The sequence below is a fragment of the Schistocerca serialis genome, chromosome 10 (assembly GCF_023864345.2).
Source record: "Schistocerca serialis cubense isolate TAMUIC-IGC-003099 chromosome 10, iqSchSeri2.2, whole genome shotgun sequence".
Lineage (NCBI taxonomy): Eukaryota > Metazoa > Arthropoda > Insecta > Orthoptera > Acrididae > Schistocerca > Schistocerca serialis.
In genome coordinates, this window is record NC_064647.1 from 238,238,808 (window position 1) to 238,265,969 (window position 27,162).

General features: G+C 42.0%; 1 protein-coding gene across 3 annotated transcripts in view; it reads right to left on the minus strand.

Annotated features, from left to right (window-relative positions):
• The window catches only part of LOC126424764 (putative mediator of RNA polymerase II transcription subunit 12), a 454,189-nt gene that overhangs the window by 425,551 nt on the left and 1,476 nt on the right, over window positions 1-27,162 (minus strand). Inside the window, exon 2 of one of the 3 annotated variants that reach the window (XM_050087513.1) lies at window positions 5,381-5,560. The exons of 1 other annotated variant lie outside the window; for it this stretch is intronic. The gene's annotated coding sequence lies outside the window, so the exon portion shown is untranslated. Of the gene's footprint in view, window positions 1-5,380; window positions 5,561-16,745; window positions 16,837-27,162 lie in introns of those variants that run through there. One more of the 3 variants, XM_050087515.1, reaches the window with a different exon arrangement.

Below are 27,162 nucleotides of genomic sequence, written 5' to 3' on the forward strand. Positions count from 1 at the left end.
GTCGTAAAGGCACATGTTCTAGCAGCACAGGTAGAGTATCCCGTATGAAATCATGATAACGTGCTCCATTGAGCGTAGGTGGAAGAACATGGGGCCCAATCAAGACATCACCGACAATGCCTGCCCAAACGTTCATAGAAAATCTGTGTTGATCACGTGATTGCACAATTGCGTGCGGATTCTCGTGAGCCCACACATGTTGATTGTGAAAATTTACAATTTGATCACGTTGGAATGAAGCCTCATCCGTAAAGAGAACATTTGCACTGAAATGAGGATTGTTACATTGTTGGATGAACCATTCGCAGAAGTGTACCCGTGGAGGCCAATTATCTGCTGATAGTGCCTGCACACGCTGTACATGGTACGGAAACAACTGGTTCTCCCGTAGCACTCTCCTTACAGTGACGTGGTCAACGTTACCTTGTACAGCAGCAACTTCTCTGACGCTGACATTAGGGTTATCGTCAACTGCACGAAGAATTGCTTCGTCAATTGCAGGTGTCCTCGTCATTCTAGGTCTTCCCCAGTCGCGAGTCATAGGCTGGAATGTTCCGTGCTCCCTAAGACGCCGATCAATTGCTTCGAACGTCTTCCTGTCGGGACACCTTCGTTCTGGAAATCTGTCTCTATACAAATGTACCGCGCCACGGCTATTGCCCCGTGCTAATCCTTCATCAAATGGGCATCTGCCAACTCCGCATTTGTAAACATTGCACTGACTGCAAAACCACATTCGTGATGAACACTAACCTGTTGATGCTACGTACTGATGTGCTTGATGCTAGTACTGTAGAGCAATGAGTCGCATGTCAACACAAGCACCGAAGCCAACATTACCTTCCTTCAATTGGGCCAACTGGCGGTGAATCGAGGAAGTACAGTACATACTGACGAAACTAAAATGAGCTCTAACATGGAAATTAAGCGTTTCCGGACACATGTCCACGTAACATCTTTTCTTTATTTGCGTGTGAGGAATGTTTCCTGAAAGTTTGGCCGCACCTTTTTGTAACACCCTGTATACATATAGATAAGTAGGTATTATTTCTTATCCTGACTAAAAATTTTAATTATGCATATTGAACAAATTAATATTTCCTCATCCACATATTAATGCCACACTTTAGAATAATTTTGTAGCGTCATTGTTGTTACCTTTGTCTCTGAATCCCAGTTGTAACCCGTTTCCTTTAACGTTTACTAATGCCCGGACGTGGAACTACTCCGGTAGCGTACACGCGCGTCTCTGTTTTGGGGAATATAGCGATGCATACTGGCCGCTACGTGTGTACGACAGTTGACACCAAGGGCGTGGCCTGGCGGGGTGGGGGGTGGGTGGGGGGGAGGTTAGGGGTTCAAACTCCACCCCCCAGATAACCAGACGAAGCTTAAAAAAGGAGAATTGACCTTAAAATCGATTGTAATGTAATCTTTATTTCAGCGTGGTGTAGTGCGCGAGGGAAATACGGCAGCGACAATATTGCCACCAATGGCTGGACTGAGCCTCAAAGGAATGCGGTTTGTCTGGAGCCCGGGAAATTCCTGCATCAGGGCCACCCTAGTTGTCACAGTTCCGAAGCTGGGCACAGTGAGAAGTCATTCATTCACACGGCATCCCGCATCTTTTTTTTTTAACGTTTTCTTTCTACATTTACATTTATATAATTGTGCTCCGCAAGGTACGACATGGTAAGTGAAATACGCAAGGTACGACATGGTAAGTGAGATACTGATACTGAAGTACCCCATCGCCGGGGCGTCGGTTCCATTCATGCACATTACACGAAAAAAAAAGACCGCTTTTATGTCTCAGTAGTTGGGCCGACTTCCCTAATCATTATAATGATCCTCTGAAGATATATACGTTGCACTCTCAGATATCCTTCTGTTATTTGTACTCAGAACTTCTTTTTTCATATTCGGTGATCTTACTGTTTGTTCAACTGTTCATTTCTGACGTTAAATTTTTTTTTACACAAAAAACAAGATCATCTTCAATGTGACTGACACACACAGTGGTTACGGTTACTACAAGCCACACCACAAGTTGGGAACGGGGCCAAATTTCTAGCAGTTTACTGTCGAGTTGAGATTTTCACAAATGTTTTATTCGTATCTTACAGAAAATAGCAGTACGGCAATCAAGTAATTTATGGCAATACAACAATTTAAAAAAAACTTAAAGAACACTAGTAAACAGGCTACTAAAGTAAATACAGAAGTTTGTTAATAAAGTACGGTGAGGTAGTGAAGCTACCAACACCGCCATTAAAAAAATTAAACAGGTCTCGGCAAACAGACGATTAATGGTAATAACAGGAATTTACAAACTTCGAGGAATTTAAAAAAAATTTTCAACAAAAGTGTCCTGGAATATCATTAGAACATAACAGGTATGACGGACCTGTGTAAGGCGGCCACAAATCACCCACTCAGGGATGCTCAGGCTAGGCAGAATACTGACCAATTTAAATACGCCCGTAAACACAATTGACACTCTCAGGCTGGTCACTGCACCGACTTTTAGCCAGCGAAAACTTGTAAGATGACTTAACTTGCTGACAGAATTAGAGCTAACCTCGTGCAAGGAAACATTACACCACACAGTCCTGAATGAGCGACCACATGATCAACCAACAAGCAGCATGAATTTACTCATAACCAACGACAGAATAGCGAAGCAATTAAACTGCCAAAACTACTCCTCCCATCGGACAGTAACGAGAGGAATAGGAAAGATCACTGTCTTCAACTACACCGGTGCCAGGGACAGGAAACCCGGTCGCCGGAGGCCACAAGGCAGAAGAGACGCTGGTTACACAAAATTATTACTTGATGATTAGACCTTTCACAAACTTAACTTGCAATTATGCTCGAACAGGCAGTACACGACCTCCGATGGCAAGGATCCACACATCCGACCGCGCACGCGTCGCCAGTGTACCCAACACGCCACAGTCACGCGACAACACACTCTGTCACCGGAGTTCACGTCTTCTCTGCAACGATGACAGGTAGTGACCGCTCCTTCACGTTAGGTGTCTCCTTTTAAACTCCAGTGTCGAAACGGAGGACTTAAAGAAGCTTGTTAACGTCCCATCAAGGTGAAACGAACAGCAACTACTCGTGGGGCGATTCTGTATACAACCAATATGCGGGTAGCTCTTCCGTCAACTCGACCAGCTCGTTACACTCTACCGACATACGTCACGTGGCGACTCGGTACAGCCGACCACGCCTGCTTTCTGCTGGAGAGCCACACTGCCCTCCCGTGTCCACCACACTCTCTGCGCGCAACGCCCCTACTTCCGCGCCACCACACGAGGTTATAACCGGCCAAAGACCTCACTTCCCCCATAGCAGTTTCCCGGAAGCAAAAACGCAGATATCGATAGCAGAGGGGAAAGACAACCATGCAGCCACTTAGTGACAGACAACATATCAAACAAACATGTCAGGGGAAGAAAAGGAAAACCAATGCAATCTAAACACAAGATGTAGCACGAGTCGACACACTGCTCAAACTTTACTTCGGTCCCCCAGTCACTATTCCGTTTTGTCACCAATTCCATTATCAATTTTGAAATGTCTTTGTAACATCACGAACCCAATTTCTTTTTAATCGGAATCTACATTTCGTTTCTCATGCAACCCTGTGATACGTTTTTCGCACAAAACAAACTGACAATCGATAAAATGTAGGATTTATTTCCCATTGTCTGTGCCCGTTTTTGCATAATGAACCTTTTAATAAGATTTCCTGCATTTATCTACAACAATAGCGGTACAGTTCACCAAACCAACATGTTTACCATTCGTTCTCGTCTTAGTTCTGTCAATGAATGTTTGTATGTCCTTTCCCTTCGTCGTGTCAAATTTGCTTCGTTCATAACACTTTCACTACAAATAAACCTTTCAGACCTCGTGCTGACTCCCTCTGACGAACGTAAGTAAACAATGTTCAGCTGATAACTGTTGCCTCCTCCACTGCCAGATTTATTATTCATGAAAATACTCACAGTGTGCAAATACAAAACTGAGCCACATTGTTGTAGTCCTAGTTTTATTATTAACATCCATCTTTTCCTGCAGTTTTCTGCATTATATCTTTCACAATGTTCATTGCACAATTGACAAACACTGCATTCATTAGGCTGGTAAAATCTCTTGTTTTGGCAGGGCTTGTGAGAAAACCGTGAGTTGCGCATCGTGTTACTACGTGCCGGAGTTCATATTGTGTCTGTACCCATTCTTCTGTCATTGTGGCATCGGTTGAATAGAAGCAGCGCGAACACGTTTTCGTCAGCGGAGCAACAAAAATCCAGAGAATGAGTGTACTCCTGAATAAATGAAACAACAAGGCTGAATACTACAAAAAGCCAATGCATGGAAAGTCAAAAAATTACTGTCACTACCCAAGCGTTTTCCATAAAATTGGTAACTGGCGATATTTACTAACGAACTAGGTTTTCCGACACTTTCTTTGAGATTTTGGCTATATATTTAGATGCTGCACAACTTTCCTCCTCGAAATTTTTTCGTCAGATTGGCCAATCTCAGATATTGCACATATTATGGCGACGAAACGAGTGTTCATCTAAAGGTGAAAAACTCGTGTTTTCTAATGTAGCTTTTCTGCGCCGCCAAATTTAATCAAATTGTAAAGTATTCTTTCCCAATCGATACAGAGCTTAATACCCGACAGATTTGGTAACCTTGACGTTTTCGATTAAATGCGTTAAGTTCGAAAGAATTTGAGAAGAACCAGAGAAATGTCTGAAATTTCGGTGGTTTTCTTTTCATTGAGATTGAAACTCCACTCAGAAATCGGGTAAAGCTCGGTTTATGCATATCTGAGGTCTATTTGGCTGATTCAGTTTTCAGAACTCCACAAATTTTTGGATGGCAGAACGCTAATTTTCTTGTCCTGGTAGCTGTTGCCCGTCTTTTAGTGAGTGTGGTTAACTAAAGTTAAATCAGCACGCTTGCAATCTGACTAAAAGCAGCCGAATAAAATTAATAATAACCAGTCATATGTTTGCTAATTTTTTTATTCTAGTGTCTTTTTTTTGGGTCATCTGCATCGCGAAAATAGAGGCAAAGAAAAGAAAAAAATGGTTTAAATGCTCTAAGAACTATGGGACTTAACAGCTGAGGTCATCAGCCCCTAAACTTAGAACTACTTAAACCTAACTAACCTAAGGACATCACACACATCCATGCCCGAAGCAGGATTCGAACCTGCGACCGTAGCAGCAGCGCGGTTCCGGACTGAAGCGCCTACAACCGCTCGGTCACAGCGGCCGGCAAAGAAAAGGAAAGCTGAGAATACAAATAAATCTAAGGGCTTGGAATATTGGAAAAAAATGGTGCTCACAATCTGGTGCATTTAAAGACGCATCTTCAACTGTCGAGCCCGCCAGTCGCAATGTGACGAGTAGAGACAGTGAAGACGTAATGATTGCTGAGGCCTCATTATCAGAAAGAGCTACAAACGCGGAGGTACTTTTGGCCACTCAGCGGTCGTCTTGCACACTGCCTCCCAGCATCAATCAACCTGCAACATCGAGCGTGGCACTTAGAAGTTTACGTGGTGTCTCATCTGCTTCGAATGGTTTTGCTACATTAGACATAGTTTTATATTCAACTCAAAATTCACAACTGGACGATTGTCTACAGGAACAAATTTTAAAAGGCGCTTGGGTACCGTCTAATGATTACAAATTTCCTGTTTCGTCAAAACGAAACTTAAACTTTCAACTGAAATGGTTGGACAGATTCACTTGGCTGTCGTATTCTGATTTTTTAAAAAAAAATCGAGCCTTCTGCAAAAATTGTGTCGTTATGGGTCGTTCATGTGACGGCAAGAGAAACAATCAGCGATTATGAAAACTCGTTTGTGAGCCTTTTACAAACTGGGAAAAAGCGTTGGAGGCGTTTCAAACGCGTGTACGAACTTCGTATCACAGGCGAAATTCGGAAATGGCAGACAATTTTCTTAAAACTGTTTCCTTGAAGATGTCTACAGTAATCGCGCAATTGTCTTCAGAGAGAAAACGACAGCAAGAAGACAATAATAGGAAACTGACGTCCATAGCAAAAGCTATAATTTTTTGTGGTAAGCACGGCATTCCTTGGAGGCCATACTGACTCTGGGATAGTTTACACATTATGGGAACCTCAGCGATAGCTAATGAACGACGGCAACTTTCGAATGTTACTGCGTTATGTTGCTTAGTCTGGAGATAAACATATTTTGGAGCATTTGTCTACAGCTCCAAAGAACGCTCTATATACCAGCCCACAAATTCAAAATGAAATTATTGCTGTTTGTGGTGAAATGGAAATGAGCGTTTGGCGTCATTGGCCCGGAGGCCCCTTACGGGGCAGATCCCCCCACCCTGGCTACGCCTATGGTTGACACTTTACACCGGTAGCCCCCTTCGCCCCGCGTCATATTGCATTCCTTTGTAGCAACTCTTGAGCGGTCGCTTATTTTATCTGGAACCACTGTCTTATTATGAGGGCCAACTTTTTAGTTTCTACAATACCAACGAAAAGATAAAATTTTTGGTACAAGTCAATTTCTTGTTTTTCTATAAATAGAAAAAGTTGTAAAAGTAAAGAAATTCTGTTATTCTGCATGTTGTATTTTGTCCGGTTCGTGCAGTTTTTTATATTGTTGCGTTGGTAAACATGTCTGAAATGCTTCTTCACAGGGTTAGCCGTACCGGACGGTTAGCCTTTTGTCGGCTGTCAAAAACATTACAACTATTTTAAAACTATCGACTATTATCAATTTTGTACAGAAATTGATCAGAAAATTTGTGTTAAATTTTGCTATAGGAACGAGTAAAACTGGGATTAACAGAAGACATAACCGTTTCGAAAAAATCTTATAGATGATGGCTCCTTGGACGTCCTAGCACGTTATCCAAACGCTGAAATCGTGGAAAAAGTAAAACAAGTGATTGTGACTGATCGTCGAGTCGCCGTCAGAGAAGTCGCTGGTGAGGGCAGATTTGTTCGAAAATTTTCGCAATTCGAGCAAAATCAGTGACAAATGCAAGTTGCTCGAAAGCCGCTAGATCACGTCTGCAATGATGCAGAGCTACTGAAACCCGTCGTATAACATGTGGTCAAACATTCATTTGGGGACATGACGTCATCCTTAAGGCTCAGTCGTTCCAGTGGAAGCATTCCGGATCGTCGAGAGTAGGTAGGGTTCCGCAACCTGCGGCCCACACGCGGCACAGGAAGTGAGCATCCAGCACACGATTAGTATGTAGTGTCTAGCAATCCTACGTACTCGGTTCGCTAGACAAAAACCAAACGACTCGTATTAATGAGTTTTATTAAAAGAAAACAATTTCTATACTTAACTTCGGCAGTTACACAGATACGTCGCAAGCAAAGGGCGACATACGAAATAATCAGTCTTTGCAGTGACTGCTGATCTCTAACTGAACTAGTATCGAAGTGGCTAACGTTGTGCCCAAACTTTCCTCATTCGTGTGCTGTGTTTCTGCTTCCGTTCTTCGGTCCACTGTATACTGTTTATTGCAATTTATGATAAATTGATTATTTTCAATTTGAAACGCCCGCTACACGATTTGCTCTCATTGGTCCATCGCGTTCGTAACACTGCCGCCCGTGATGTAATTCAAGCCCAAGAGTCTCGTTCTTGTAACCGGATAATCCGTACGGCGCGCTGGTCTGTTATCTTACAGCTGGCTACTTCAGCTGCACCTGAGAAACTGGAGATTTACAGATGTATAATGATATTAATTTATAGAAATACAAGGAAATTCTGCGTTATTTCTGTACAATTTTTTTTTTATGAAGAACCGTCTTCGCTGTAGTTCTGATCCTTACAAGTCGGTAGGAGTTAAAAATCTTCACGTGGATTGCAATTACTGCCAGTGTTCGCTGTCTACCAGCGCCGTGGGCGGTGCTCCGACGAAGTCAAGAGCTGTGCCGGCGGATCATTGTACCGTAAGCGCGAAATACAGACAACCCATAGCTGTCTGTAGATCCAGAGGGAAGAGAAAAGCTCCTTGAAAATAAAATGTTTCCAAATTAGAAGAGAAGAGAGTATCCAAAAAGTACGAAACAGAACTGCAGAACAAGTTTGAAGCAAACAAAGCTGGGTTGAGTAAAGCATCAAAGGGAAGTGGAGCATGACGAAAGATGTTCTACACGAAACTGTAGAAGTAGCTTTAGGTACAGAAGACAAGATAGAAAGTGCAGGATGGTTTGACGAAGACCGTAAAAAGGCGATGGCAGAGAGAAATGAGACAAAAAGAGAAAATGGTAAACAGGGCAACAAAAGCTAATACAGAAAAATTCATGAAGAAAAGGAAAGAGGCAGATAGAATTCGTAGAAGAAAGAAACGAGAATGAGAGAAGATGCGGATTATGGCGCGCTAGAAGAGGAATATAACGACAAAGAGGTAAGGAAATTCTACAAGAAAGTTCAGGAATTGAAGGCTTGCAACCACGCACTGCATTCTGTAGGGATAAATATGAAAATTTTATACGAGGAGAAAAACAGATTTTAGACAGAAGGGCTAAATATTTCAGTGAGCTCCAGAAAAAAAAAAAGAACAGAGAGCGTCCAACCGTGGCCAAATTTTGGTCAGGATGAAATACCTTTACCCACACAAAGAACAGAGAAAGTTAGACAGGCAACAAGAAGTCTAAAGAATAATAAAGCTCCAGGCAATAACAACATTTCGGCACAGATGCTCAAGGATGGAGGTGAGTATCTGACAAGACATATGCAACAATTGATAGCTGAAATATGGGAAAAGGAAGTGAAGCCAGACCAGCGCAATTTGGCCATTATTTGCCCGATTCACAAAAAGGCGGATAAAGAAAACTGTGAAAATTACCGCGGTATCGGTTTAGTCGTTGTATACAGAGAAAAAGCCAAAGTCATTGCTATCAGTCTTGCTCCACTTACAGAAGAAGTACTTGGAGACTACCAGTGAGGGTTTCAATGGGGCAGACAACTGGCCACATATTCACTATAAGGCAAATAATGGAAATGTGTTTGTATATAACGTGGATGAACATCAGCTTTTTGTAGACTTCAAACAGGCCTATGATAGTGTTAAAAGAAAAATGCTCTATCAGATCCTAATGGAGATTGAATTCACATAGAAACAAGTCAGATTGGTACGAATGACCCTCACCAGTACAAAATGCCAAGTAAAAGTAGAAGGAAAACTCTCTAAAGAATTTGATGTCAGCCAAGGGTTACAACAAGGTGAAGTACGAGGGCTGTTCAATAAAGAATGATCATAATTTTTTGTGGTCATAATTTCTCGCGCTAAAATTTAATCTTGTGATATCCTGTTAGCTTAATGTGCAACAAACACGCCATAGTAGTTTCATTGTTGGGGCTCCTGGTTGCCGCCTGTGAGAGGCAGGCAAGGCCAGACATGTTCAGTATCGCATACGGCTGCAATGGAGGTAACACGCGAGGAACAACACGCGGCTTTGAAATACTGCTTTCAGCTCAACAAATCTTCAGCTTAGGCCTATACAATGTTACAGGAGGCCTATAGAGAGTCTGTTCTTCCCTCGAGCAGAGATTGAAGATAGTTTAAAATGTTCAAAGTGAGGAGACGATCAGTTTCAAAGGAAGGTAAACCCGGTGCTCCAGCTACTGTTCTTACGGAAGAAAACATCAACACTACTGTTGTCATTGTGAGAGAGGATCGGCGAATTACTTTAAGGTCACTTTCTGATATACTGAACATATCACTGGGTGCCACCCACTTGTTGGTGACAGAAAAATTACACATGGCACGTGTTTGTGCGCAATGGGTTCCAGGGCTGTTAATTCCCAAACAAAAGGACATTCGCGTGCAGGACTGCATGCAGTTAAAGTTGATGTTAGAGGAAGTACTAGAGTTTCTTTCAAACGTAATCATTGCTGATGAAACTTCGTTACATCATTTTGATCCTGAGAGCAAACAGCAAAGCTCAGTCTTTTTACATACTGTATAATTTGTTACACGGTTCTTGGCCTTTTATCTGCAGATACTTTTTGAAGTGTTTCACGGACTTCAAAATTACGCTGTACGCGTGTTGATTAACGTAGCTGTGGCTACACCTACAGACATATTCATTTATTTTCATATCTATCTCTTGCCAGTAACACTAAGACAGATGATCTGTCAATGTATTGCTATGTTTAAAAGTGCTAACAAAATTAGGGTACTAGAGTAGCGGTGTGGTACAAAACCTGTCCCCTCAGCTCCCGTATCCAGGTGATCTCCTCCTCCAAGGTCTGTGAGATAAGAGGGGGGGGGGGGGGGGCGAGGTCCAAAAATAACAAAGAATGACAGAAATTTCATAATACTAATTTATTTTTCAATATAATACCCGTGTATACTAATACACTTGCGAGCACGCTCAGATAACTTCTACAAACCATTCAAATAAAAGGTCTTCGATTTCGACCCCAACGAAGCGTTCACAGCATCATTGTCAACTCATCGTCCTTTGAGGTGTTTTTTAGGTTTGGAAAAATTAAAAAGTCTGATGGAGCCAAATGTGGAGAATATGGCGGATGACGTAACAATTCGAGCCTGCAGCCACGCAGTTTCCGTGTTGCGAGGGCTTTGGGCTTTGTGCGCCCGTGCGTTGTCCTGATGCAAGAGAACTCGGCGCGAGCCAATATTCCGGGCCTTTTTTTCCTCTCTTCTCTCAAACGGTGTAGGAGAGTGCAATAGTATGATGCATTGACAGTTACGCCGTTTTGCAAGTAATCCACCGTAGTTACCCCTTCTGCGTCCTACAAGACCGATCCCGTCACCTTACCAGCTGATTTTTGCACCTGTATTTTTTTTTGGGGGTAGTGGATGAAGGATGTTTCCATTGTTGTGACTTGTTTCGTTTCAGTATCAAAGTGGTAAACCCACATTTTGCCCATTGTCACACGCCTTGCAAGAAAGCCGTCTTCATCCGCTTCAAATTGGCGGACGATTTCTTCACAACATTGCACACGCTCCCATCTCCGATCTGGATTCAAGTCTTTCGGGGCCCACAGAGAAGAAACTTTCCGCATTCCCAAAATATCCACAACAATGTCATGAGCATGCCCGTGGGAGTTTCCAATGTTGTTTCAATGTGCTGCACCGTTGTTCGACGATCCTGCAAAATCGTATCGTGAATTGCAGCCACTGTTTCATCAGCGGCAACGGTGACATGCCTACTGCTCTTTGGCGCATCTTCCACTCTCGTTCTTCCACTTTGAAGTCGGATGCCCAGTTTTTTCACCATTGCATAATACGGAGCACTATCCTTAAGTGTATTTCGCATGTCCTCCGCAATTTCCTTGGGCGCCATTCCCTTCAAATGAAGATATTCAATCACAGCACGGTTCTTGATTCTCCCAATATTCGCCATTTTGCTTACACTCCGATATACAACGCCTCCTAGCGGCAAAACTAGGTGGAGTCACGAAATTTGACTTGCACACCCACAAAGAGCCAACATAAAGGCGGGTGGTGGTGGTTGTAGACGACATTACGGTAACTATCTCGGGCTAGAAACTTTTCGACCGCCCTTCGTATTGTTCTCCGTACGACCATCTGTGCTATCCTGCAGGGCAATGTGGCACAGTTGATGAACTACTGGCCTTAATATTCTGAAGTAATGTTATTCAAATCCCATGCTAAACAGGTATTATGCAGCTTTCTTAAATCTCTGGGACGGTGTCTTCAGATGCGCCAGCTGATTTTACACATATCCTCGTTCGACACACGCCTGTGCACAATCTGTGATGGTCCACCGACAGCTTTACCTGAAACCCCAAACCCCTCTGCCCCTCCCCCTCTGCCTGTTTCATTTAATCCAAGCTGACAACCTCACTGCTTCGCTCATTCAATGTATACGTCTCACTAACAGCACATAGCAGGCTAATATGTACTTTGTGCGATGTACAAAATGGCAAACAAATTCTTTTATACCTCTCACCATTAACCATTCTTCGATCCTCTGACGTAGGCTGTTCCAGTGTTTAATGCATCGTTTAAGTGTACGGCGCCTGCTGTAGGCTGATGTTTAAAAGTATGAAATTCGTCCTAGTGAATGCTTGAAGATCCCAAATGAGAATATTTTATCTTTTGCTTTCATATAAAAAAACATAAAATTTGCTGTGCCTTAAGCATAAACGTTCCGGGTCAAAGAATAATCATTGTGAGAGAATATGTTACATTGTAGATTGTATTGTATTGAACTGGGGACCTAGAAACGGCGGAGAGGCTTCGTCCCCGGCGTAGCCCTCAGTGGCTCACAACCCCACAACAGACTACAGCAGTCCACTCACCCCACCGCCGCCCCACACCGAACCCAGGGTTACTGTGCGGATTGACCCCAGTAGAACCCCCCCACCCCCCACCCAGGCGTGTGTAACCCCAAAGTTTGCACGGCAGAGTAATTATGGTTTACGCGTACGTGGAGAAAGTGTTTACGCAGCAATCGCCAACTGAGGTGGAATATGAAGAAGGCAGCTGGAAAACCGCCTTAAAAACTATCCACCAACTGCCTGGCACACCACTAATCGAGCAGGCGGATTCATGCCGGGGACCGGCACGCCTTCCCACCAGGAAAGCGGTGCGTTATACCGCATAGATGGTTGCACATTAAAGATGTGTTATTACATTAAGTCTATACTGCATTATCTGAGGTTTCTTCCGTGAGCACTAGTGAGGTTGCTACAACAAAAGTCATTTCTGAGTAATAAACAGAAGTTATTGTATCACGGAAGTGATCAAATGTGTCCAACTGTTATCTATCGCAGCAGCACTTATAGAAAGAATACAGTTGCAAATCAAAGAAAATTAAGTTTGGTTCTCTTCAGTAAACAATGCTGAGAAGGAAAGTTCATTACTTTAAAATATAGGCGATGCGGTCAAGAAAGGAGAGGTACAACATTGTGGCTATAAAAAGACGTAAGAATTTTCCTCACGCTAAAAAGCACAAACACTGGACAAGAGCTTGGTAAGAGAACGTAAGAAACTTTAAAAACCATTAATGAATTACAAGGATTCCAAACTTGGCGAGACCAATTGTAGGAATTTCTGTAGCATACGTCTGACTTTCTGAGGTCAGACACGTCGCCGTATCATTACCTATACTGATGATACAGTATAGAAACTGCCTCATGGGACTTACTCATGAGCTACCCGCTAGGTTCACAGTGTGCACGAACCACTTTGCCACCCCTGCCTAACGCAGTGAGGCAAGTAGCCCTATTCTGTATCATCCATACGGTTCGGTTCTGTAGGATAGCCTCGGTAGTGACGTCATTTCCAGTTCAGTAGCTGAAGTTGCTATTCTGTACGCTACTGAGGCCTGTTACTGATGGGTCCAACTGCTGATTTTTCATCTCCTGTACCGAGAGATGGTGAGATGTTGGTAAGGCCATTCATTCAGTTCGGTGAGCTCTGACTGCAGAGACAATTCGTTATTTTGGAAATACTGAGTGACTTTTAGTTTCGAATGGGAGGACTATGTTTATCTGAAGAATCAGCAGGACACACCCAAGTCCAAAGGGAGTTCATAAATGTTATCATTCATGTATTCCAGCCGAGAATCATGAAAGTGGACACGGCACTGTTAATGAAGGCAGAAAAGCAACTTGAGGAAATGCAGTGCTGTGCAATTTGCCAACATAATCTGCAGGATGAGGCAAACTCTTTTGAAATACCAGAAAGGAACTTTAAGGCAGGTACTCAATGAACAGGAAGGCGGCGCATATTTTGGTTGAGGAACTGCGGCCATACAGGAGAGCCCTTTAAAGAGCTACAGTCATTCCTTTGCACCTGAAGTTATATTTATTTAGCAAGTCCTGAAATTACTAAATCAGTTGAACAGTCCATATCAGTCATCAAATTTTTGACAGATAGTTATTCAGAGGAAACCCAGACATACTGGTTGAAACCGATCAGTAGTGAAGTGTTTTACTGCACCCTGGCACACACAAACAACAGACACATAGTAGCAATACATGAAGCCATTTCAGTGTCACTGGGATGTGAACGTACCAACTTTTCATTTTCTACCACCATTTCCACTGATATCTTGTATGTGACCAATACTAGTCACTGTAAACACACTTTTCTAAAACAAAAATGGGAATCGCATGCCTGGTATTGTGTCGGCTGGCCGCTTTGGGTGTGGGGCACTGTGCAAGCTGCGGTGCCCATTCAGGGTGCGCAGTCACGGGTGAGTGTGCCTGCGTCTGTGGTCACTTGTCTTTGATTGGCTGGTCCCAGGAGAGACAGCGACATGACAAGGGCCCCCACCTCGGTACCTCAGGGGCCGTAGTGACTCATTGCCGAACGGCTTGCAGAATTGCAGGGAGGCTCAGCTGCAGTAACTCTACCACTCCATGTGCTTGCCTACCAAATTGATTGGCAGAGAGACTGAGCAATGCAGATTTCGATTGTAGGGCAGTAAGATCATGTATGCTACAAACCAGCTGCCTGAATGCCCAAGTGTCAGCTGTTTGCCCATTCCTGCTTGGCTGCCTGTGAATGGGCACTCAAGCTACAACAATCTACTAAAATAACAGTCACAACACATTCGTTGCAACTACAGACAAGGCATCATGTTCTTGGAATTTCTTCACAAATAAATCACTTTTGTTGCTTTCGCGCCATATTGGAACACCCAAACAGTTGATAGCTGTTCACCTTCCAGCTTCCATATCAAAGTTTCACCTCCTGTTATGATGTTGTACGTGGAAATTGCTTTTATAGAGTTTAATGTTTTGAGCATTTTCTTAAACCAATTGATTGTAGCCTCTATTTGAGCTTCAGTCAAATTGTGTAGATTTAATCACAAACAGATCTTTTTCATTACCAAATGTTCAAGTAAAATCTAATGTACTGCAGTCATTGACAATCCTGAGGACGCCCTCTCCCATTGTAGGTCATGTGCCAATCATCTGCAGAGTTTCACCATGATTCTTAGTCCATTTTAAACTCTAGATCCCCCCTATAACTGGCTGGTTAAGTCAGTTCAAAGGTTGAGGCAGGCAGTGACACAGTACCATGTCTAGAAAGTTCAAACCAACCTTTGGACTGATAACAATTTACCCATTTCTTATTTCAACTCAAATAACTTTAATTTTTTTCCTATTTCAGCTCTTTTTCAAATTTCCGGCTTCAACCCAACATTGTTGGTATATGAATAACTAGTTGGATGCCCTGTATTTAATCAAAAGAAAAATGTAATTTGATTTCATTGAATCAAAAAGTTACCATTCATATCCATACTAAGAGGTACACATAGGTAGGGGCAAGGGATGGGCTGCAGTCCCCCCCCCCCCCCCGCTCTTTGCGAGGGGAAAAAATCTAGTCTAATCATGCATTTTTCTTTCATGAAAATTATTTAAAAGCCGTTATTACATAGGTTTTTAATAGGGTCAGAACTGGAACTTTTTACGGCTGCTTACAAGTCGCCATCTGTCTTCTGAAATATTAAAAATACTGCATACACCCAGGTGTAGGCCCCTCCCTTATAAACTATCGTATGGGTGTCCTTGATTCATATTAATAATGTAAAAAATGTACTCTGCATGTCCTAACTTAATATGCGTACCATTTACGTATCAAAATAATCTGTCTTAAAAATTGTGAGTTGACACCTACCAGTCAGCTGTACTGGCACAGAAACTCGATGTGAGATAGCTACAGTTTTGCAAGACAACATGGCTAATCCTGGACAATATCATCAAAACAATTTAAAAAACGACCTGGCTAGCACATCACTTGATCAATCGACTCCATCTGCGACAGGAGAATGAAAGCAACAGTGCACTGATAGCTGAGTTCAACAACTATAGTGGACGAACAGTCAACAGCGGACGCACAGCGATTCTAACACCAATGGAGTGGTTGGTCATGTTCTGGCACCCCAGTATCTAGAAACTGGGTTATACGGAGTAGCAGGTAGCTGTGCTCCACACCAGCAGCAACGACACTCCCTCAAAACAGGAGTTGTCCCTTGCACCCAGGAAACCAGCAGACGATAGAGAAAGCAGATGGAACCACAATGCCCTCTGCAGTGCCCAATAAAATGGCAGCGTGTACCTACAGACTGGACAGCTACAGAGCCCACTGTGAAATGTGGAGGACAAAAACTTGTATCATAATCATTTATAATCTATTTCAATGGGTTGTAATGCATATCTTTGACAGATAGGAGGGAAACAAGTTGTAGTACAACAGCAGTTGTAAATACAGTTAAGTATTGTAGTAGGTGTAGATTTCATTAGCAGAAACAGTTATGATGATAGGAAGCAGATGCAGTAGTGCGATCTACGTCTTTAACTGCCAACACATAAAAAAAGAAAACAAAAAAACAAAAAGCAAAAAAAAAGACAGTTGATAGTAATAATTTGAGTAAAAGAACAAATACAGCATATATTTAAATTATAGCTAACAAGTTACAATGTAACAAATGTAAGTGCATCATCTTAAGTCCTATGTGTGTGTGTGTGTGTGTGTGTGTGTGTGTGTGTGTGTGTGTGTGTGTTCTGGAGTTCAACTTCTTTATTGCTGTAAGGATAAAATACCTTAGGTGTAATGTTGATTTTTTCCATTAATTATTTCAACAACAGAACAGTTCAATTTTTAATAATACCTGATTCACTATTTAAAAAAAGGGTAAGTCAGATTCATCTCTAATTAAAGTACAAAAACTTCTAAAACACTCACATGTTTCTTCTTGGCACTGATCTTTGAATTCGTAGGTAATAGTTGTTAAGGACCATTTCTGATGTTTTGTCAGCGTGAGTGGACAGTCTTAACAAAGACTCACTCTCATGGCTGGTGGTAGAGCTCAGGTGCAGAATGTGACATCTGGAATACATTTTGAGGAACAGTGGGTACACCATCAGAGATATAGGCAGTATATGACACCTTACACCCTGTGAAGTGACAGGTCAGAAGAATTAATGTTGGACATGGCCTCTCTGCCATACATCCCCAGAGTGGCGGCCAGAATCAGTTATATATTGAGCAAACGCATGTCTACACACTGTAAGGGGTGATCAAAAAGTTTCCATTTGTGGACATTGCTGCAGCGTATATTCAACATAGTTTGACTGTGATCTGGGTATATACCCACCTACATACGGGCAAGGGATTAGAGTGGCATTTGTGCCTTTCCAACATGCCTGTGCTAAATGTGGAAACATGAACTATAGTAACGTTATTATCAAATGCATAGAACATGCTGTCATTCTTTTCTCAGCTGTCGAAGGACAAATGTTGATAGACATCCATCAAAGAACGAAGAATGTTTATGGGGCAGTGTAGGAATACTGATGAAGTCACAGACTTAGGAGAAGGAAATCAAATGTAGACTGGTATTGAGGGACAGCTATTACATGGCAGTGCTACTCCAATATCTCATCCCCCCCCCTTTTTTGAGTGCTTTAAACAGAGCAACACACTGACAGGCCTTTTATCCAAGTGTTACTGACAATATATACACATGATAATAAATGAAGACATCTGTAGGTATACCCACAGCTAAGTGAATCAACACGTCAGATCACTTTAAAAAGTCCCTGTAAAAGACAAACCCTGAAAGTTTCTTTCTATTTCATCACACAGTACAGATCTAATAGGTAGTTCAGTTCTGCCCATCCCTGACCCAATATATAATTTTGTTTTGTTTTGGCAACCAGTTTCAGTCATAGACAGACCATCTTCAGATCAACATGTAACTCCACTGTTGCCTAGTAAAGCCAATGCACAGAGCTCTTGTACATGACAAAAAGCACTTACATGCACGTACAATGGCTCCATGTGTCACCAATGTTGTTACATACTGGTCTGGTCAGTCGACGACTGAAACCAGTTACCCCAGAATAGTAAACACCATTTGTGGTCTAGGCTGTTGTTTTTGTTAAATTCAAAAAAGATCACCTATGTTCGTTATGATTGCGTAAATTATTAGCTTTCCTTGATGTAACCTCACAAGAAAAAATTGCAAGGTGTCAAGGGGTCGGCACTACCTATCCAGCCATGTGACAACATCTCATGCAGATAATCTTGTAAACAATTGTGGAGATGTGGATGGGCACAATCTTACTGAAAGATGACCACAATTGCAGAGTGTCAAGATAGATGATACCGTCGAGCTCTCTTTGTGAAGAAGCGTCCACAAACTGTCTTGTTGACCACAGAACAGAACATGTTGACTTTCTCAAAATCTTATATGCGGTTTCACAAACCCTCATACACATGTGTAATGTTGGTTAATGTTTCCTGAAAGAGGAAAGCGACTGTGCTGATGAAGACTAATTTTCTTGCAAAGTTGTTCTTTTTAAGATGGTTCTGCATACAAATGCAGATGGAACAATTTATTGACATAGGTTATGGCTTTCAGAAGCTGCAGTTTGTACAGCTTCACTCTTAATCATTTACATGTGATTTTTACACACTGTTGACTGAGGGATGTGCATTTCTGTGCTAACTAAACAATTATACTTGGTGGGCAATATCATCACATCCCTCACCTAGGCCAATGTCTGTTCCGACATGCCCAGTCAGCTTGCACATTTAGCATCACACAAACACCCTCAAATTTCTTGTAACACCTCACTATGCTGTTGTAAAGAGGTGGCGCCTTGTGAAAAACTGTTTTACACTCACTACTAATTGGCAATGGGCAAATTCTACCACACAATGTGCTCTCTCTGCTTGCTTCACTGCCATTTTCATTGACTATGGTTGGTGGCACTCCATTCATGGTTTTCCAAACAAATTTGCTGGCACCATGTAAGAAGAAAAAAGAAGCAAACTTTGAGCATATGTCTTTCATATATTTTATCATTTATTACATTATGTTTAGCTGTTTACCTATACAAACAAGTTTCATGGACTTCGTGATTAAATAATAAAGTTTCACTGCAAACATCATTACACTATCTCAGAGGTATGGAAAATCAAAGCAGCATGTGTAAAATAAAAATCCAAAAAAGGTTATAAGTTAATTAAAAAATATGGCACTAGCATGGGTCTTAATTAGTGTCACAATATTCAAAGCAAAATATCACAATCAATCTAATTCAGAAATTTTGATTTCTTTTAACTTTGGTTACATTTCACTAACTGATTACACACGGAACCATTGGGCACAGCGACTGGATATTAATGTAAGGGAGGATAGGAACAAACGAATCAGTCGCAATCTTGTTGGATTGGACCATAATAAACCAATGGGATTGTGACTGACTGCTGTTGCTATCTTTCCTCGGTTAAGCTTCGCATCAACAAGACATCACCAGACAAAATAATGGATCATATGTGGCCAGATAAGTGATAGCAACAGAAACATGCCATGCATCACTTCATCGCTAAATTCTGACATGTAAAAATATTTTAGACTTTCTTAAACACAAGTCATGAAATGAAATTTCAATTTATTATGCCATATAATTTATCACATAAAGTGGCAACTATACAGACTATACAGCAGTAACTTAAAACTCTTCACATTATTCTAAATGCAAAAGAGATTGTGATAGAAAATCTAGATTAACTTATGTCACATAAGTGACTACAAGACTGGAATATTTATACACTAAGGAAAGTTCCAGCTAGCAGTGTGGACTGAGGCAGGGGTTTCCTGGCTAGGACTGTGGATAGGAGGGGTGTCAGGTGCACGTGCTACGCACGTGTAACACGGGCACAGTGCAGATGAGGTGTAGTGCACAATAAAAGTGCCATGGGGTTGCAGATTGTGGGATGGGTGACAGGGTGGAGAAAGAGGAAACTGTCACATGGAGTGTGTGTGAACAGTGGGTTAGCAGAACTCAGGCCAAGAGGTTACAGGAGTGAAGGGTTTGCTGTAATAACAACTCCCATTTGCTTAGTTCCGAAAAACTGATGCTGAAGGGTAGGACCCAGATGGCATGTGATACAGCCACTGAACTCTATTGTATGTTCAGCTGCGTGTTGTGCCACTGGGTGGTAAACTTCGTTCATGGATGCATTTGGCAGTGGCCACTCAATCTGGTGGGTGTTTGTGTTGTCCTCATCATTTCATCATCATTCATCAAAGTGGCGAGATTGGGCTGAGAAAAGGTTGGGAATTTGTACGGGTGCTGATAACCGTGCAGTTGAGCGCCCCACAAACCAAACATCATCATCATCATCATCATCAATCTGGTGGACAGCTGGTTGGTAGACACACCAGCATAAAAAGCTGTGCCGTGATTGCAGTGGAGTTGGTAGGTGACATAGGATAAGGCTGTCATGAACACCTCCAACAAATTGCTCAAAGCCTTGCCTCTCACATCAAAGATACTAACCCCTTCCTTCAATGACATTCCGCCATCCCCACCCCTTTGGTACCTGGATTCCTGCTCATCACTGTCGGTGCCCCCTACCTACACACCCTCATACCCATCACCTTACCAGTACTGAACACTACCTCTGTTAACATCCTTCACACTATCAACCAATCTACCTCGTTCCTCATACAACTTACCAACCATATCCTTTGAGGGAGGTATATAAACAAATCTGCAGCACAGTCACAAGCACTCACATGACATCCTTCCATGACAACCTTTTTCATGGGCCATTTACATGGAACCTTCTTAGCCTCCCAAAATCACAATCCCATTACCTGGTTCAGGTTCACTGATGACATCTTCATGATATAGACTGGGCCAGGACACCATATCTGATTCCTCAACCTCTACACCTTATCCCCCATCCACTTCACCTGGTCCTCAGCAACCCAACTGCCACCTTCCTGGATGTTGACCTCCAGCTCTCTCATGACTCCATTCACAACTCTGTCCACATTAATCCCAGTAATCACCAACAGTAGCTGCAATTTGGCAGCTGTCATCCCGTCACTGAGATAGGTGCTACCCCCCTGCCCCCAAATGTAGTATACATACAGATTTCCTATGCCATATCCTCACAGTCCTAATTCTTCCACCACCCCCAAGAATCAGCTGCAAAGAAGTGGCCCCCTTGTCACAAATATCACCCTGGACTGGAACAACTAAATCATACCTTCGCCACGCCTTTCACTATCCATCATCGTGCATGGAAATGAGGGACATCCTATCCAAGATCCCACTCCTCCTGAAGTGGTATTCTGTGGCCCACCTAACCTACACAACATCCTGGTCCATACTGTGCCACTTTTACTCCCAATCACTTGCCACCTGTGCAAGATCTACCCAATCCACCCACTTAGTCCTATCACAGGCTTATCATATACCATAAGAGGCAAGGCCACCTGTGAAAGCAGACATGTAATCTAACATCTCTGCTGCAGTCAATGCACACTTTTTATGTTGGTATGACAATCAACCAGCTGCCTATCATACTGAATGGCCACCTTCAAACTATACCCAAGAATGAAGTTGACCATCCAGTGGCTCAAATGCTCAAGTTCAATGGGTGCTTCACAACCTGGGCCATTTGGGTTCTTCCCTCCAGCACCAGCTTTCCTGAACAACAGATGGGATTTGTCGTTGCAACACATCCCTCACTCCTGTGATCACCTACTGTTACCAAACCCTCCACACAAGTTTCCTCTACCTCCATCCTTCCACCCCCTCCCAATACATGCCTCCACATTACCTTCATCGTGTGCCACACGTCACTGGCTCCAGTACCCATGTATCACAGGTACAACTGCCAGATAGTGGTATGCAAGGCTTTCCGCTAGCTAACATTTTGCGAGGGACATTGAGGGGTACCTTTTGCTTCACCCAGATTGAGGTACACAGGGCATTCATTCATGGGATGAAGTGGCATGGTTCCCAGTGCATTTGATGTAGTGGAGAGGAGGTGGTGTGCGATCTCCCTCATGAACATGCTTGTCACAAGTTAAACATTTTGCTGTGTTTTCAGGAGGTGTGAACAATCACCTAAGACGGGTGTACTCCTGTCTGTGGGGTAGCGAGGTGCAACTGGAAGATTCATCGTGTCTTTGGCCTCATTCCATTTCTGTTTATTAGACGGAGGTTGCATTGATAGAGTTTATGAACTCATTATGAGGAACCCCACAATTGCCTGCATCTCTGATGGTGTGCTCCTTCCTTCTGGGGGCCCCACAGACAGGAGTACACCCGTCTTAGGTGATTGTTCACACCTCCTGAACTCCAGGCAGAGGGACCAGTTGGCAATTAGGAAGATTACTGCTCAGGCAGTCACTCCTCCCTGGGCCTCGCCTTTACCAGGGGGTACGGGTGAGCCCTACCTGTCCATCAGGGGTACTGGCAGTTACACATTACCTAGTCACTCTTTATGTGTCAAACAGGTGAGTCAGCCCTCAGGCACACACAGGGAACAAGAAAGACAAAAAGGGAGACCTCACATGCAGAAGGATGACAGGAGAAGTCAGAAGAAGGAGAGAAAGACAAAAATGAATTCCGCCTAAGTCTTCCAACACTTTCACAAGTTTTGGCCTCCCGACTGTACGCAAGACGTGGGCCCCACAGGAGGCGAGCATGTACTCAGAAACGAGTTGCGAGTCCCTCAAGAACGTGTGTCACAGGACTAGTTTGTGCACCTACTGCCCCTGCCTCCCACATTCCTAGCCAGCAAACCTGCTGCCACCCTCCAAGCCCCACCCAAAACAACCCCCACTCCACCTACTGAAATGTGAGTGGTCCTCTTTACTCCTAAAGTATTTACAGACTAGAATATTTAGAAGGTCATAAATATTAAATTGTTATGACCACTAAGGGTTTTTTACCTTACAGAGAGGACTTCTTAATACAGAATTAAACCCTGCACAAAACCCTCAGTGGGTTTTCAGGAAACAACTCCACAACAAGGAAACCATGTTCCATAAGGTTCAAGTTTTGGACCAATAACACTACCTATACTCAATAGCATATCAGGTGTGTTGAATGTTGCATGAGAAGTCCTATCTACCAGTAATATGATTAAATTAAGAACAGTAAACTAGAAATACCAAAAAAGAGATCTTAGGTGTAACCAGCAAAAAAACCATAAAATTATTTCAGGCCATGGATTAACAGGAAACCAAAATGAGCTTCACAGGATTATGCTCAACATTTCACAACCAAAAGCTAACAAAGAGGGAAAATTAGTCATGTGGCATGATTAAGAGGAAGTTGCATTGAGTATGTAGCAATTGCTGAAAATCATTTGCATAATGTAATTTTTGTCTTTTATTATCTTACTGATCATCATCACAAATTTGGAAATGGATCATCTGCTTGATTAAAGATTGAAATCTTAATTTCTTTCACTTTAATCACGCAATCATATTATGCTTCATAGGCTAACATGATCTCAATTCTGCCAAAGGAGTCTCCCCTTTCGCCTGCTCTTTCAATACTGAAAAAGGTGTTATTGTGGGTCAGAAACAGTTGTGCTGAGGAAAGGAGTATTAGTAAAATCAAAGCTTAATGACAGCCTAAGCAACATGCAGATTTGAAGGAGGTAATAATATGTTAATATAAAAAATTCATGTGAGACACATGGTAAGTTTGATTCAACTGAGGGGACAATAAATGTAAAAGATAATGATTAGAGTTTACCCTCTGCTACAAACTTTTAACCAAATATGAATGCCACTTAATTTGTCTCACTATATTAACATTTAGGTATGATCACACAGAGGATGAAGCTTGCACAGGATAGAGTAGCATGTAGAGCTGCATCAAACCAGTCTCAGCACTGAAGACCACAACAACAACAACAACAACAACAACACAGAGCTGAAAAATTTTACTTGCTTTTAAACTGTTATGTTGTCTACCTCTAAATGAGAAGCAATTTGGGAGCATTATTTAAAAATGTAAAGACAACGTTTAGCCATGAAGACTGAAATAGCAATGTTTTCGTGAATAACTTTAGGATATGACATCCTTTCTTAAGCAGGAAAATGATGAGTATGTGGAGCCTATTGAGGCTGTAAACAGTTGGTAAATGATCTAGAAGAAAATACAAATGTACATTTCAGTTCTCTGGACATGAAGACCAGTCACCTACTGGTATTTTTCCAGTGTTCTGTAAAAACATCTCAGAACTATTATAAAATGTATAAGATTGTTGTTCCATCTATATTATTTTGGAAGTATCCGTGGCGATTCCTCTGCCCCTACTGCTGGGTTTTATACAACCCACAACACCTTCAAACTCTGCGTGGGATTTTCCCTCACTCACTATGCGGCAACTATTAGTCCGACAGAAGAAAATTAACTGGCTGTTTTTGTAGTTAATTTAATTTAGTTAAATTTTGTACAGGGATATGTTTTCACTGGAGGGCATAGTTTCAGAGTTACTCAAGAAAAATGTGCTTGAAGGTAGCTTCTGTCCGTTTTCTTGAATAAATTGAAAATGATGGCCTGTAGGGAAAATATATCTCAGTACATAACTACACTAAATTTCCTACAAAAATGTTCAGTCCATTTTTGCTTTTGAAATAATAGTTCGTGCGTAGCCAGCAAGAGAATATGAAAATGTTGCATTTGGGATTTCAAGGCACTGTAGAGTGCATAAAACCCAATGCTATGGGCACCTGAATCAATCTGTATAGTGTGTGCCATTTTCAGTAAAAATACATCAAATCTAGGAAAACCATGATATTTCAAACAACCTGCAAGAGATTACAAAAAGGTACACACAGTATAACACAATGGTTGGTTGCAACTGAATCCACATAGTGTACATTCTCATACATTTCACAGTCTAAATGGAAAAAAATCAATTGTCATTAATGTTAGATGAATTTATGACTTATCTGTTTTAAAATTCAAAATGTAAAATAAAACTTTAACGACACCTAGTTAATATTTTTGTTCATCTGATATAATTACAGACAAATTTGCTATACATATTTCATTTGTTTCGAGCTGCAGGTCCTGGCTTTCTTGGGCAGCAGTCTACCGACTACCTGAAAGACAGGGAGACATTAAAATTTAAATCAATGTGAATAAGACCACGAAAAAACAGTGCAAGTTATTATTCAGAAAATACTTACCCATTCAGAAATTCTGTTTGAGAACAGCAGTGAGAAGATGTTCGATGCCTGATGCTGCAGAAGTTCCCAACTGCCTCCGAGCACAGTAAAAATGTGTATAACTCCATGTAAAACTTTTTACCACTCCATTAAACCATACGCAGTAGGTCGTTAGCGTATGCATCGATTTAGGCTGAACTGATAGCGTAAATCCAGTTGTTGAGCAAGCTGCGGCGTGACTGATGGAAGGTCAGTGTTAACACCATATGGAGGTCATTCGAGAATGAATGCTAGTTCTACTGGATACGGAGTGAAGTGAATAGCTATAATGCTATGAAAAGGATCAGACCAATACTTGCTTGCCGAAGAGCTCCTGCATAAATTTAGCCAAAAGGGGGGACGATTCTAATATCGCCATTTTTACCTTCACTTCTTCAGAAAGAAATTCTTCACAAACCGAAATCTCGTCCTACCCAGCCAGCCAGCCAGACGTATCAAGTCTGCATCAGTTTGTAAAGAGCCACCTGGAAGCAAGTGTACCCAGAATCGTAAAACCTCAGAACTATTTCAGCATTTACGTGACAAACACCAACTGTGTCACCCCCTCCCCCACCCCTCTTTATCGAATGTCCGATGTACTCTCCTATGGCTCAAACATTTGATAGTTAGTCAGCCAATATTTTTACACGTGAATCACATTTAAAAGATGAGTATATTTCATATGTGTATGCAAATTATCTCTTTCCAGTTTACGACTGCCATTCCGAGTAAACGATCTGCAATGACACCCCCTTATGACTAAACCCAGCGTGTCTAGATTAGTAAATAAATCCAGAAAGTATTCACGAAAGTTTTTTTTTTTACATAACGATACCAATAATGTAAGAGTGACGCTGAAAAGTAAAAATCTGAAACAGAAAAAAAAAGAAAATTCATATCGTTCATATCGACTGAGAAAATCTTGTTTGATATCAGCAAAAAAATTAGCAAACAATGCCACTGATTAATACGTCACAAAGTGCAAAAACAGGAAATGCCATTTATCAAAGCTTATTCAATACCGACGGCATCTACAATCCTTTTGTGGCTTACAATCCTTTTGTGGCTTATTCAAGTTTTTTGGCTTTCAAATTTGAATGGAATAATAAAAGTTGTTTTGGTGAAAACAAGCTATATTTTTTTGGTTATTTGGTTAAGGTGTATCCCAGGCTAGTACTTGAAGAGTTGAATGTGGGAAACGTTCCAAAATAACTACCAAATTGATCTGTAGAACGAATTATTAATTGTCCAGTACTGAACCAAAATGGTCCTAGACTCCCCAGTTTGTTACGCTATTCAGCGGTCGTGTCAACAGGGCTGTGGAATTCGTAGCTCTGTGACTTCATGTTTGGCACTTTACTGCAATCAAGTTTACGTTGTGCTGTGGTGGAACTATCTCTTTTTGTAGCTCGAGGAAACGACATAACTAAAACAACGAAATCGACACGGCGACAAGAAAATATTTCTCGTGAACTGCCTGACAACTAAACAAATCCATCATGTAGTGCTTGCCACAGTATTTCCTCCAACACTTAGCAATGCGAACTCTATGGCTTAGCAGAATCAGAACCATTTCAAGAAAATCGTGAGATTTCTCTGATGAATAAGAAGTCCCTACTCAGGATTCCAGGAGACGACAAGTAGCAACTCCCTACCGCAGATGTGCTGTGTCACCTGTCCAAGTGGGATATGCACACAGTGGATTACGCTGATACACCGCCATGAGCTTTCCAAAATTGCAGAGAGCGGAATAACAACGAAAAAACGCTTCATACATTCTATAAAAACCTTCTGTTAAGAGTACGAAAAGGGTTTCCGGTGCTGTCATTAGTCACAGTGTTTTCGAAACACCCATCACAATCATTGATCGGCTTCAGTGCGCTGACGTCTGAATGATGTTACATACATCTGGAACCATTGCGAAAGCTGCTTCTTGCATGAGCCACCCGTAACAGTCCTTCAAAGACCATTCATATACAGCCATGTTAGCTTGCCTTCTTCGATGACTTAACGTGAAAACAGCGTATGGGATGGAACAACAGACTATGGCATAAATGGCTAAAGGTTTTCTTGGCGCATTCCCCTCATGTCGGTGCACTGCTGATTTGATGTAATCAG